The following is a 14695-nucleotide window of genomic DNA, read 5'->3' as shown; positions in this document are numbered from 1 at the left end:
CAGAGCAGGGGCTCTTGGGTGGCTGAGTTGCTTAAACTTCTGACACTTGATCTCAAGTCTGGATCTCAGGATCTTGAGTTCAAGCCCGGATCTCAGGATCTTGAGTTCAAGCCCCGATTTGGGGCTCTGTGCTGGGCATGAAGCCTACTTAAAACAAAACAAACAAAAAACACAGAGAGCATATAAAAATAGTATTTAGTATGGTTAAAGAGCAAGTGCCTTCCTGGCATTCAGATAAGTTTTTATTTCTTAGCAAGGGAGTATGCTTTAGGAGTTTAAAGACCCACTTTAAGAAAACACCCACCAAGCTGTAGTGTTATTGTTTAGTTTCCTATGCAAATTTTAAAAATCACCCAGAATTTTAATGTTCATGGAATATTTGTTCTCACTTCTTTATATTCATAGTAATATGATGTATGCAGCTGTTTATTCATTAGGGACAGTTGGTTTATGATCAGTTTGGAAATAAATGTGAAAAACCATAGAGCTGCTTAACAACAGTAACAAAACAAAGAATATAACATATAAACTAAACTTATGATGAATGTATACTATGGCTTCTTTCTTAAATAACTCATTTTAATTAGTTATTCACAATGCAAGAGTATTTAACTTCCCTTTATTATGGAAATAGGTAATCAGAATATTTTCCATAATTTTGTAAATGTTTAACTTCATATTCCTTTTTCTTTCTCCAATTATTACTTTATTTTTTTATTTATTTTTAATGTATGGATTATTTTTTTACATACAATCTTTTATTAGTTTCATGTGCACAACATAGTGATTCTACAATTCTATACGTTACTTGGTGCTCACCACAAGTGTAGTCACCATCTTTCACCGTTCAATGTTATTATAATATTATTGACTATATTTCCTATACTGTACTTTTTGTCTCCATGACTTATTTATTTTATAACAGGAAGTTTGTACCTCTTAGTCCTCTTCACCTATTTTGCCCATTCCCTCCAGTCCCTTAACTTCTTATTCTTAAGGAAAATTCTGACTATTCCCAATTGAGTTATTGTTCTAATACAGTTTTGCATTCAAACACTCTAAAGGTGACTTTATTACTTAAAAATAGTTTAATAATATTTTATTATTATCACCATTATCAGAATTTAATTGCATATATTAAGACAGAGGAAAATAACATGTCTCAAAAGATCATTTGAGTCAAAAAGTAGTCCCTTATTTGAAATGAAAGATCAAAGCAAAGGTTTCTTCCCACCAAAAGGGATGTATTTGCTAACATGACAGAAATGAAAGAATAATAACTTTAACATTGAGTGTCTTTCGTCATTGTCAAATTTATAGGAATTTGAGAGTAGAAAGTGGAAAACAGAAATTATATATAAACAATGTAGATATCAGGGGTGCCTGGGTGGCTCAGTCTGTTGAGCATCCTACTCTTGATTTCGGCTCAGGTCATGATCTCACAGTACCTGAGTTTGAGTCCCATGTCAGGCTCCACACTGACAGCATGAAGCCTGCTTGGGATTCATTCTCTCTCTCTCTCTCTCTCTCTCTCTCTCTGTCTCTCCCTCTCTCCTTGTCCCTCCCATGCTCTCTCTCTCTCAAGTAAATAAAATAAACTTTAAAAAAAAACAGTAAAAATAAAGTGATTCTTCAAGACCACTATACAAAAACATAAACATTTCATATTTTGTGTTCCTAATTCTCCAGTGACATATTTTAGGACACTGGGCTATATATAAAAAAATTTTATAAACATACATAATATAGTTACTAAAATTCTTTGAACATTTAAGGGAACCACATTATTACATAAAGGAAAGATTTTCAATATGGAATTTTCAGGTAAAAGAGTCTATTTCCCACATTCTAATATAAGCATTCTGGGAAAATCCATCTATTAATTTGATTTTTTCAAAATGTCCTTGTGTGAGTTTGGCTAATGTCTGAGATTTATGTAATTTCACTTTCTAGAAATAAGCTAGAAAGGAAAGTAATATATGGCTTCATTTTTTAAGTGAAAAATTAGAAAAATAATTTATTTTGTATTTTTTAATTCTTTTTGATTTATTTTTGAGAGTGGGGAGGGGCAGAGAGAGAGGGAAACACAGAATCTGAAGCAGGCTCCAGGCTCTGAGCTGTCAGCACAGAGCCCGGTGCAGGGCTTGAACCCACAAACGATGAGATCATGACCTGAGCTAAAGTCGGAGGCTTAACCAACTGAGCCACCCAGGCACCCCTAGGAAAATAATTTAATTAAGATGTTTGTAAATAGCATAATATAGTCACTAGTAGAATATCTTACAAATTATGAAAGGGTAGAGTAGAAAAGAAAGTTAATACGTATAGTCAGAGAAGAAATGCAAGAAAATAAAAAGTCAAATACTAGAAAAAAAATAACAGAAGAGCAACAACAGTCATAGCAATAAATGTAAATATGTCCTCATTTAAAAAGAAAAGCTCTCAGATTGATCTAACTACTAAATTCTACACATTATCTGAGACAGACCCAAACAATACAGAATTATATCACTATGTAAGAAGAGAAAATGAAATATGTGATAAAAGATCTAATATCTAATAAAAAGGAACCCTTTAAATTCGCTATGATATCTCCACAAGATATACTCATTAAAATCATGTTATTGAAGAAGATGTAAGGTTATAGGAATATGCTCAAAATATGAATAAAAAAGATATTCTAATGTTATACATTTTATTATGTTATATATAGAAAGAGGTTTTAACTATAGTATATGTCAATATATCTAGATACTACAGATAGCTCAACATGCAGATAGATATGGATATAAATATAATGTGTTTATATAACAAGGAAAATAACAAAGATACACACCAAAATATTAATGGTCATGATACCTGAATAATGTGATTGGCAGTAGTCTTCCTCAAAGTTTGAAAGTTTCGAAATAATGCTTCCCACCCAATTTTATTTTTATAACATACCAAAGGGTGAGGAAGGTACAACTCAAGTGTGCTTTGTTACTTCTTAATAAAAAAAAATAAACACCTAATCATTTAAAGAAAGAAGTATACAGTTCTCTTGGACTCAAAATTTATTGACATTACTTTGTTTTGTAGAAAAAGATTAGCTAATACTTAAAACAATTAGAAAGATATAAATTACATGCTATTTGCTTCAAATTTTTATTTGTTAATATTCAGGAATGTTAGATTCCATAATAAAAGCTGCATTTTCTACTTGTGAGCTTCACACATCATAACAATTTTCTACCACTATTGGTCCCCATCTATACAAATAATTGCTTCTTTGTTTCAAATTTACTATTTATAACACTTAAAGTTTTTCTTGTGGAAGAACATAGTATTTAAGTCTAAACAGTTGAATTTAATTATGATATTTTGTTAAAATATATTTATTAAAGCACAATTTTGTAATGTATTATAGTTTAGATTACATTTTAGTTTGAGAATAAGTAGAGTTATTTCCATTTATAAATATAACTTTAAACAGAGTTCATCAATACTGACACTGCTGACATTTTGGACTGAATAATTGTGATCTGTTGAGTTAAGGCTAGAGTGGTAAGAAGTGGAAAGGATTTCTTAATACATAAAAGATGGTGAAAGGATTTGAGAGGCTAGTGATTCATGTCATTTACTGAACCGTGTTAAGTATTTCAAGGTCTCTAGAAATTTTACAACTATGGTAGGGTCAAATCTTGATTTAGTAAACTGAATTTGCTGTGAAGATTCCTTCTGACTCCAGACAGGGCTTCCATCTGAAAGATCACAAAGAAAGCCTAGTAATAATAGAGTATCAAATTCAAAGTGTATTTTAACATAGACCATCTCCTTCAGAATTGCCTACAAGCAAGTAACAGTCATAGGTAAACATTAATGCTTGAGGACTGTTACTTTAGAGTTCCAAAGGTCTAAGCCTCTCTCTAGGCATGCCAAGGAGCTCCAATTTTATGTAACTGTCCTAAAATCATTTTAGAAGGCTTCAGAACACCTGACAGGACTGCTAAATAGATTGGAGATGAACCTCATGAAAAAATATAGATCACAATAGTTCACGTATATTTATTTTACTGCCAACATCAGTCCTTTCAGTGATGTTTTGGTGTTATTTTGGAAGCTCTTCTAGGATTAAGAGCACCAATCAGTATACCAGTGATCCTGAATTTTTAACTATGCAAGTTTACCCCCAAAACAAAAAGTTCTCTATGCCTACTTATAGCTATACAAGAGAACAATCGCTATGAATGAAGACATTCTATGACACAGTATGGTAACAAGAGACTCTCCTAATAGGTCACTATCTCTCTATTCTCTGCCAAAAATAAAGTGTCTTGAGAATAGCACCATTACAAAGAGATAGGTAATATGCTATCTACTCCAGATAAGTTGGGAGGAATCACAACATATCTCTTGCATCTAAATTCCTTTTGAATCTTTATTTTTAGAGATTATGGAAAACTGATGTAGGCTTTTGGCTCCTTCCCCCAAATCAGTCCTAAATATACCATATAAATAAGAAGACATTGATAGATCAAAGAATAAAATGTTTTTCAGTGTGTGTAAAAATGGGCAGCACAGAAAAGCTGGTTATTTGTTCCAGATAAAGAATACTTGGGTGGATCTTTTAGTTGTCTTTTCCCTATATTTGCTAGGTAATTCACTGTCTTCTTTTAAAATGTGCAGGTGAGTATGACGGTTAATTTTATGTGTCAACTTGGCTAAGCTAACAGCACCCAATCATGTAATCAAACACTAATCTGTTACTTTAGAGTTTCCAAAGGTCTAAGCCTCTCTTTAGGCATGTCGAGGAGCTGTGAAGGCATTTCGTAGATGTGATTAGCATCTATAATCAGTCAACATTAGTAAAGATTATCCTCAATAACGTGAAAAAATCCTACCCAAACAGTTAAAAGCCTTAAAAGGAAAAATTGAGGTTTCCTTGAGAAGAGATATTTCCTCAATGCATAGTAGCCGCTCCTGCCTGAGTTTCCAGCCTGCTGGAATGCCTCTACATGTTGGCTTTGTCAGCCCCCACCACCTCACAACCCCACAATTATGTGAGCCAGTCCTGTCTCCCTCTGTGTTTGTTTCAGTGTCTGTGTCTGTGTCTCTGTGCATGTGTGCATTAACTCCTATTGATTCTGTATCTCTGGAGAACACTGACTGATACAGAACTTGATATTAAGAGTGGTGTTTCTAGAACAGAATCTTGAGGATGAGTTTTCTTAATTGGTTGTGTGAATTCTGGAATTGGTTCTCATTCTTGTTAAATTTAAAGATACTAATGACTATATTTCCAGTGGTTAAAAAGGCATTGATTTCCAGTGGTTACAAAAGGCATTGATTTCCAGTGGTTACAAAAGGCATTGATTAGATAGAGGCAGAGTTACAGGGGTATATCCTATTCATTCTGTTTCTCCGGAGAACTCTGACTTGATACAGTGGCCTAATATCAAGATTGCAATCAAGATTTGTTGGGATGGAAAATGGATTAAATGGTACAGGCAGACCCAGGAGCCTTTGATATGCCCCACACAGCCTTCTCCAGACTCTACAATCTGTGACATTAAAACCCTGGGGGAAAAGTCTTACAGAGGAGTTTCAGAGAAGAGTGATGAGGAAATCACAGTAGAGACAGTGGTAACATGGAGCATCTTTCATTCAGTAAGTTATTTACTCACCACCCTAATATACTTTCCTCATTCACCATCTTCAACTCTAAACTTACACAGAGGTGTACCAACCAGAGATCAAATTTTAGCTCATCTTTGCTCTTTTCCTCAAAGAAATATAATTTAACCAGAAAAACTAGTGAGATCTCTGAAGAATAAAACCTGTACAGAAGAAAGACAACAAACAGGTTAAAAATAAAAGATGAAGAAAATCAATGAACCAGTAAGAATATGAATTTAAAATAAGCAAAATAAATATCCTCAAAGAGATCAGAAAAGTTATAGTAACATGAATCAAGGTCAGATCTTTATAGAAAGGGATATATAAAATGCATAATAGCTGAAATAAAAATATCAAATATGAATTTAATAGCAGAAAAAGAAAGTTATTACATTAGAAGATCAGGTCAAGAAATTCTCCTATAAAATATCAGAAATGGATAAAGATAAATTATGTAAAAAAAAAGGTTAAGGATATAAATGGATAAAGATAAATTATGTAAAAAAAAAGGTTAAGGATATAAATGGTATAAGAAGAAAAACATAAAAGATAAAATCTTTTAAATAATAAAAAGTGATAATTTCTAAGAATTCAAGAAAGATTAAAGCTTCAAAAAGACTCATACACACTCAAATCTAGATAAATTATAGTGGAATTCAAAAATATGTAAAATAATATGACAATTCTCCAAGTTTGTAGAGAGATTGGATGTGCCTTAAAGTAAGCATCAGATTGATATAGCAAATTATTGACACTGTAGGCAAGAAACCAGAGTTACATTATTTTCAATTTACTGGAGACAACTCAAATAAATTAATGCTATAATTTTATACTAGGAAATTCTCATTTAAAGAAACACAAAATAAAAATGTTTTCTAATACACAAAGTCTCAAAAGCTTTAAAATGAAAGAAACTACTTGAAATTATACATGGAGGAAAGAGCGATATAAGGGCAAAAGTAAATCCAAGAGGATACAAATGCATAAATAGTATGTAAGAGTGAGGAAATAACTTACTGAATTGACTACTATCTATATGCAATAAACAAAAAATATTCAAAAGAGCACATACATAAACTCAAAATATTACTGGATTACGGTGTTGGAGGTTGGGATAGAGAATGAGCAATCAGAAAATAAATTCATGCCAGGTATATAGATAAGGAAGAAAATTTATGATGTCAAGAAAATGATAGAGAGAAAGATTCCCCCCCCCCTTTTTTTAAGACAGAAAGAGAGTATGAGCAGGGGAGAAGAAGGGCAAAAGGAAAATTCCAAGCAAGCTCCATGCTCAGCCTGGAACTTAATTTGGGGCTCAGTCCCATGACCCCAGGATCATGACCTGAGCTGAAATTAATAGTCTGACGCTCAACCACTGACTGACCCCCCCAACGACCCAAGAGCAAGTTTTTAAATGACCTTGATTAATTAGACACCAAATGAAACACACAAAAAGAGGAATTTATAAATTCTGCATACCTGCAAAAGAAAATTCTATGTATTCACTTATACAAAATTAGAGGAGGGTGGTGGATTTAAAAAGCTTGATAGTAAAAGAATGTAGGAAGAAAACAAACTTTAAAAAAAAAAATGGGGCACTTGGGTGGCTCAATCAGTTGAGCAGCCGACTCCTGATTTCAGCTCAGGTCAGGATCCCAGGGTCATGGGATTACATGAGATGCAAGAGATACATTGTGATTCCTCCCAACTTATCTGGTTTGCGGGATAGAGCCCATACTCAGCCTGCTTGGGATTCTTGCTCTCCCTCTCTCTCTCTCTGTCCCTCCCCCACTTTTGTGTGCATGCTCTCTCTCTCAAAAATAAATAAATAAACATTTTAAAAAAGGAATGGAGGAAGATATGCAAGGATAAATGAACCAAAGGAAGGCAAGTGTCAAATTTTTAACAGTAAACCATCATTAAAAACCAATAATATAAGTAATCCTTAAATATAAAGCTCTGTAAATAAACATGAGAGAAAATTCTGTGACTTTCATTTTGTAAACTGTAACAGTTTTCTTACAGGCCACAAAAATCATGAATCATTGTAGTAAAACTCCAGAGTATATAAAGAATGCTTGCAACTCACTAATAAAGAGACAAATCCAATTAAAATAAATGGGAAAAACCTTGGATGGACATTTCAAAAAGGAGTATGTAAAAACAGCCAGTAAGAATTTGAAATATGCTGAACATCATTAGAAATCAGTTAAAACCGCAAGGAGATGGTACTTAAAATTCCAAAATGGCTAAAATTAAAAAGTCTGACCACACCAACTGTTGGCAAGAACTTGGAGCAACCAGACTTTTAAACCACTATACGCCATACAAACACTTCGCAAAACTCTTTGGCAGTGAAACATCTATTATTTGAACAAGCAGTTTCACTCCTAGATATTTATGCAACAGAAATGAAAGCATGTATCAGAAGAAGACCTCAAAGCTGCTGTTCACAACAGCTTGATTCATGTTGATTCAAATTGAAAATAACCCCAAATAATTGTCAACAGAAGAATGGATACACAAACTACAGTATGTTCATTTAATAGAGCATCCTTCAGCAATAAAGGGGGCAAATTAATAACACATGCAACAATATAGATGATTCTCCAAAAATATCGCTTTGAATAAAAAGACACATAAAAGAACAAACTGTGTAAGATCTATTTGTAGACATCAGACAGGGAGGGGTTGTGTCTGCGGGCAAGAAAGTCTCTCTGGAATTTAGGCTGCAGGTACTAAGAAATATCTGAATCTACCAAAGTTACCCATTTCAATTCTTACAGTCATACTCTTATTCAATAGACACATTACATTTAAATAGATATTTAGGGAGGCTATGAATTCAACTTACTCTGGAATTCAGCAACCCAGAGAATTAGACTCTGTTTCTGGTTTTTGGTGTTAACATTATGACTTCAAGGATAAGATTCTATTGGGGGCGCACAGAAGATCTCTTATCTTCTGGCATTCAATGAGCAGACATTTTAAAGCTTTAAGCTTATAATTTTTTTTCTGTCAGTCCTCTAAAGACGCTAAATATATCCAGCCCATCACACAGTCTTACTTAACAAGCTCTTCATTCTAGGTGATTCCAGCCAGAAATATAAGTAAATCGTTCACAGCTATGTACCTTAAACTACCATTGCATCACTCTGATCTTAAATTCTAGAATCTAGAAGGATATTCCACTATTTTAAAGCCCTGCCACATCAGTTTAGTTATTTCACCTTCGATTTTCTTGAGACTCTCTGACCCTCAGCATCTCCAGGTAATATTTACTCTATCAGTCTGTATTTAGAACAAGAAGGAAGAATCCATTCTAAGCTATTTAAACAAAAAGGGATTTATTGCAGGGTGTTAAGTGGCTTAGAAAATTTTTGGAAGGGATGATGAGAACTGAGTCTGATCTGTTAGGAGTGAGCCAAAAGCCACCTCAAAGAATTAGACCTCCAACTGCTACTGTAGCCAAGATCAGGTGGCTGCCTGTCAAATTGGGAAGCTGCCGCAATGTACCCTCTGCTACAATGTGTTGTTTCCATTACACGAATTAGCTTACATATGAGTGTTAAATTAGGTAATAAGAAAAGTATGTATAAAAATTGCATTGGTTTATAAGAATTTTTCCCAGTTTGTTAGTCTTCCATAGCAAATAATATCTGAAGGCCAAGTACATGAATACAGTCTAGTGCAGCAAACACCAATAGGTGGCGCTCTGTCCCTGAACATACCATTCACCTTCACCTTCTTTCTCCTGGGCTCAGTTTGCCAGGTATTCTTGGAAGGGCTTAATGTGTAACTTTCTCCTGTCTCTGTGTAGTTGCCCTTACTTCGATAATGTAGCATAACACAAAGAATTTGAGGAACACATATGTCACCTTATATCAGAAAATCCTGTTCAGTAGCCTCTGTCGGAAGCTGTATTATTAAAATGGATGTCATTAGACCCACCATTCTATTCATTTTTTGTATGACACTTCTGATTGCTGGAACCTGAATCATATCCAGAGCATAAGAAGCGAGACAGCTGAGCCAAAGTAGTTTTAGCTAGTTTTTTTTTTAAGTCTTTGCATTCTAGAAAGCAGGGCAGTGAATTGTTGAATCAACCAACCTAAAATATCTATCAAAGAGGGGGCTGTTGGCAGCTGGAACCAAGGAAATATAAAGAAAGTCACAAGGAAACAATTCTTTAAAAAATCCACTAAGATCTTCACAATAAGAGGAGCAGGAAAATCTGCATTTGCCTCACAAAAGAATCTGATGCCACATTACTACTGCACGGGTTATTTTAAGATGTTTTCTGGCTTTTTCTCTACAACTTCTTTCAATCCTGAAAGAGCTCCCAACTCCACAGAAAGAAAGAAAAAAAGGAAGAAAGAAAGAAAGAAGAGAGCAAGTAAGAGAAAATGGACAAGAAAGAAAGAAAATGTCAAATATCAACTCTTCCTTGTATTGCAGACTTCTAAGTTAGGGTTTCCCTATGAGGGAAGGAGAAAGACTTCAATTATATAAAGGGTTAAGTTTCCTGTGTTAGTATCTATTGTTGACCAAAATTAATATGGGATATATTTGATATTTCACCCAGAACCAGGAAAAAAGGTTTCTACATTTGGAAATCATAAGACCTAAAGTGAGGGGAAAAATCATTTGCTTGTATCCTTCTGTGTATATCTCATTCAACAGATCTCTTAACCTTACCTTAGATGATATTTATCTCAGATGACAGAGGGTTTTCAATTCTTCACTTTTCTATGATATAATTATTCAACTATGGCCATGGTATAGCTTCTTATGGGCAAAGTATACTTGTCTTTATCTTGACATTGGACTTCAGCATAAAATTCCTTTGGCCAATGGAATGTTAGTGGAAGATATATAAGTAGAGGCTTGCAATGTGGTTGTGGAGTTTGGCTTGCCTTCCTTAATCCTGGTGATGAACCATGAGAAGAAAAAGCCATTAGCAAGCCACTATATTTCAAGCTGGATCACAGAAGAAGATACATGGATTTAGCCACATGCATTGGGTACATGTTGGAGCCAGAAGATTGAGCATCATGAGCAACAGACTTGGACACAGTCTCTAGTCTGGAGTTGGGATCCTGAAGCCTAGTTTCTGGAATACAACTTAAATCAGCCACAATGTTGTCACTCCATGACTCATTAGTATCTTTAAATTGAGTGGTTTGTTATACAGCATTATTGCAGCAAGAGCTGACTAATACACATCACTATTTCAATTAAATAATTTTGTTCCTTACCATAATACATTGTTATGACTCATCTAGTTTACAAACTTTACATAATGTCTTTGAGTAAGGAGCTGATGTTAAAACCACTATCAGAGAAATAATTAGAAAACAATAACTTTACATAATTCTGAGTAAGATTTTAGCACAACTGACAATATATTTTCTAACCCTGCACAAGTATTTCTTGCTTTTGCAGAGTGTCTCTTTTTTGTTGGTTTGAAGACTAGGTGAAAATGTCTTCATGGATAGAAAAAACTCTAAACTAATAGCAGTAAGTTTATAGGGGGATTTATGTTTGCTTGGATGAATTTTATCAAAAATAGTCTAGTCTTTAAAAAGAACTCATGCTAATTGTACCAATCATCAAAAATATTTATGAAACAAAAAGGTATGCAAATGTCACATATAAACTAGATTTCCTATATTATTTCTTTTGATCTTTCATTGCAATGCTGAGAAATTCCTATTTTAATAATCATTTCTTTCTTACAAATAGGAAGACTGAGGTTAACTTTTTTTGCATAAAATGTCAGTAAACAAAGTTTATCTGTTTACTACTTGAATATGTTCTCAGTATGTTTAATAGATATAATTGAAAATATTTTAAAGTTTTAAAACTGTTAATATTATTTCTCCCTCCCCACTTTAAAACCATCTATTTCAGCCACTTCCTAACCATCAGTACTCCACGTGTGGCACAGTGATGATGAGTAAAATGTACCCTAAAATTTCCATCAAAGAAGTTCATAGAAAAATCCTTCAGAGTAAGAATATAATGCCTATCTTTCAAAATAGAAACAACAACAAAGTAGCCTAGAAAAATTAGTTCCTTCAAAAACATGAGTGTCTACTAATGTAAAGAAAACATTTTAAGTAAATTAATACTGCTAACATCTTTACTTCTGCCAGTGCAAGCTGACTCAGGTGATCTAAAGAGGAAAAAACAGCAAAAAACAAAAAACTTAGAAATATATGAGTAAGTTGTAAAGCCTAACAGACAAATGTCTCCATGTACTAAGAGCAAAGTAACGGCAAATGGATACCAGAATGGCAAGTTATGTAGGACCAGTGTAACTTGTGTGTGTGTGTGATCTGAAAATAGTGAGGTCCTTTGCCTTTGAGACATAACGACAGCCCTGTCATGCTCTAATACTTCACAAGGCAGTAGAATGATTGGAGCCAATATTAACTTGGACAGTTCTCAGGAGTCTCTATTTAGCAACAGCTGTATGACTACACAACCTAATATTGTACAACCAGATAGTGGAACAACACATAATCTTTTGGTCGTGGGGCACTGTTACATAAATGCATCTATGTTGTTCATTTGAGTGCTGCCAGCAATGGTTTATTAGATTAAAAACAAAGGGCTCAAGTAGAAACTACACAACACGCAGTTGTAATAATCTTCCCTTCCACCCTCCACAGGTGTGTTAGTGTGGAACATCCACCCATCTGGTAAAAGCCCATTTCTATTTCCTTGTAAAGTGGTGTATCAGTGCTTAGATTAAAGATTTGGGTAATTGAAGGTGAGTGCGATCTTCAACTTAGCTATTTACTACTCATCTGACCTGAGGTAAATATCAAATTCCTCAGTTGCAAAATGAGGGAAACAATTGTAGTTTCTTCCAAGAGTGCTTCAAGCTATGTCAACTAATATATGCCAAGCCCTTAGCACAGTAACTCAGACATGGTAAGTACCAGAATATAGTTTTGCATTATCAATCATACCGTTAATCTGTTTTCATATGCTTTTTCTCAGTACTTGAAGTTTTCCCGCTCCATGTTTTAGACCACTTAATTAAAATACACATGTAGGTGATGTCCTTAGAAAAAATGTGAGATGGATGGAAATGATGACAAGAGGAGAGAGATCTAGAAGAATCGAATAAAGAATGTCAGTGGAATAGCTGTAAGGTTTTGCTGTGTTCAGAGTTGCGCTGATGTAGTAGTTTAACAAGTCTAGAAATCAATTGGTGCAATTCTCTCATTAAAACCCAATAAAACATGCCTTGTTCTTCCTGCCACCCGCCAGTACACCAGTACTGTATTCATCTAGATCAGCGCTTCTAAACCATATAACAAGTATTTTCTAAAGTTCCTTTATTGCCGAAAGACATCTGTAGAAAACATAACCTAAAACCACTCATTAGAATAATTCAAAGTCACACATTATTGATGCAAAATCATGCATTAGATTGATTCAAGTGAATCAATCTAATGCCCTAACTGTAAAGGAAACATGATGTATAGTAAAATGATTGGCTACAATAAAAGACCTAACGAAGTACTTAGATTCTTGTACTTCCTTACAGTAAATTTGGACTTAAGAGAAAGAGTTTAATATAATAAGGGCAGGGAAATAGAAGAACAGGGATGTGCGTGGATACTAAAATAATAAGTGGTGTTAGGTGGACTAATAGTCGTTAATTGTTGGTAAGAAAATGAATAATAGCAACAACTAAAACTACAGACCAGTGATGTCCAATATGGTAACCAACAGCCCTGAATGGCTATGGAGCCCTTGAAATATATGCCACTGAAGAACTGAATTTTTTAAATATATTTTTTAACATTTATTCACTTTTTGAGAGACAAAGACAGAGTGTGAGCAGGGCAGGGGCAGAGACAGAGGGAGACACAGAATCTGAAGCAGGTTCCAGGTTCTGAGTCGTCAGCCCAGAGCCCGACATGAGGCTCGAACCCACGAATCGTGAGATCGTGACCTGATCCAAAGTTGGACACAACCGACTGAGCCACCCAGGCACCCCTGAAGAACTGAATTGTTAATGCTATTTAATTTTATTTAAATCAGGCTTACATTAACAACTAAATCAGGGTAAAATATCTCCATAACACTTACATTGACTAATTATAGGTTGAAATAATAATTGGGAGATATAGTGTGTTAAATATACTATATAATTAATATTAGATTCCCCTAGTTCTTTTTGCTTCTTATAATATGACTATTAAAACTTTCTAAATATATAGATAGCTCACATTTGCTGCTTGCACCATCTTTCTCTGGCATGGTGTTGTCAGAGTGGTAAACCTTTGAGGATGATAGCAGGATAAAATTAACAATTAGGAATATTTCTAGTTTGTTTCAGTATGTAATTTCTATAACCAAGATGTGTCATTTCAATATGTAAATGTATTTCTGCATTACAAAAATTACATATATATAATAGTAAAACTTTATTAATGAAATTCAGTGCAAATTCTGAATTTTATATATATACTATCGAAGTTCAGAGTATGTTAAAAGGAATCTCATGTCTTCTCTGCTTTGCATGCACGTTGGTGATGACACTTGCCAGAATTGCACCACCAGCCCTGATGACTGTTTCACCCAAATACGTTGTTGGAAATCTAGAGTAATTTGCTTCTTTCCAAAGAAGTGCGTAGAAGTTTTAGCCGCATCCAAAACCTTTCATAATTAGGTTGATTAAAGTGTGCTTTGGCCCCAACATTGGATTTCAGTTCAATTAAAATTTTCTGAAAATTTTGGCTAACATGTTCTTCATCTGCTTCAAAAGGATTAATTTGCCAATCCAATTTTGTAAATTAAACTAAATTTTTAAAATATCGAATCGTCCTCTGTTTAGTAGCCATTCAAATGAAAGCAACTTATTTGCATTTATCTGACTTCTGTAAAGATAAAAGCTGTAAAAATGTTTGATGCAAAAAATAAACTTAAATAATACATGTTTGTTGGCAAATCCTATAATAATTCTGTTCACTATGAGATTCGTCTTAATTTCTAGCATTTTATAAAAGATCCC

The sequence above is a fragment of the Neofelis nebulosa genome, chromosome 7, assembly GCF_028018385.1.
Source record: "Neofelis nebulosa isolate mNeoNeb1 chromosome 7, mNeoNeb1.pri, whole genome shotgun sequence".
Classification (NCBI taxonomy): Eukaryota; Metazoa; Chordata; class Mammalia; order Carnivora; family Felidae; genus Neofelis; species Neofelis nebulosa.
The sequence above is the reverse complement of the archived record's forward strand: the minus strand, read 5'-3'. Positions refer to the sequence as shown.